The sequence below is a fragment of the Phalaenopsis equestris genome, unplaced genomic scaffold (assembly GCF_001263595.1).
Source record: "Phalaenopsis equestris unplaced genomic scaffold, ASM126359v1 Scaffold229182, whole genome shotgun sequence".
In the NCBI taxonomy this organism is placed as follows: domain Eukaryota; kingdom Viridiplantae; phylum Streptophyta; class Magnoliopsida; order Asparagales; family Orchidaceae; genus Phalaenopsis; species Phalaenopsis equestris.
The window spans coordinates 84743-85487 of NW_018247155.1; the positions used below are offsets into that span (position 1 = coordinate 84743).

A 745-nucleotide genomic window follows, 5' to 3' on the forward strand; every position below is an offset into this window, starting at 1 on the left:
CCCCCCAAACATGCATAAAACAGTAGAATGAACTTCCTAGCATGCATGAAAGGCCAAATAACCTCTCCAATATTTCATTCCAAACGAAAATAAGTGAAAATCTCTATAATACTCATCCCATCATGCTTGCAAGAGGAGCAAAAATCATTTCAAAGGCATGACTTAACTCCCTAAATGTTTCCAACGTAAACATGCCACGAGAACCATTAATATGTCATAGCCTCCCTAGTTTAAGCAAATAACCCAGTTTAGCTCTTTGGACATGCCCACATTTCATTTTTTTTTACATGTCTCTAGAGTGAATACTTCGAAGTATATGAAAGTAAAGAGAACTAGTATGCTGAAATATCCAACAGAACTATACTCAAGGCTCGGCAAAGAGAAAACCGAAGAGCAACGAGGCACCACAGAAGGGGGGGAAGAAGAGTATCTCAAGAATGCTAAAGTAAAGCCCTGCAACACAAGAGTTCACCCCAAAGAAGTGCTCTCACAGAAATTCCCTCTCCAAGCTCCTCTCAAAAACTTTTCTCAACAACCTCAAAAATTGCAAGAGGAACTATCCTTATAGGCAGAGAAGGGGGGAGAAGAGAAAAGAGGATCACACACACGGTCCACGGCACTCGAATTGAGCCAAAAAAGAAAAGGGATGTTCCCTGCCCACAGAAGGCGAAGCCAACGACATCTCTCGGACCGAGCGGCGAGAGCAATGACAGCGAGGGAAACATCGGGAAGAGGAGGAGAAATG

General features: G+C 43.1%; 1 protein-coding gene across 1 annotated transcript in view; it reads left to right on the forward strand.

Annotated features, from left to right (window-relative positions):
- LOC110038021 overlaps nucleotides 1-745 on the forward strand; it is a 70000-nt gene that overhangs the window by 7735 nt on the left and 61520 nt on the right. The gene's annotated exons all lie outside the window — the stretch shown is intronic.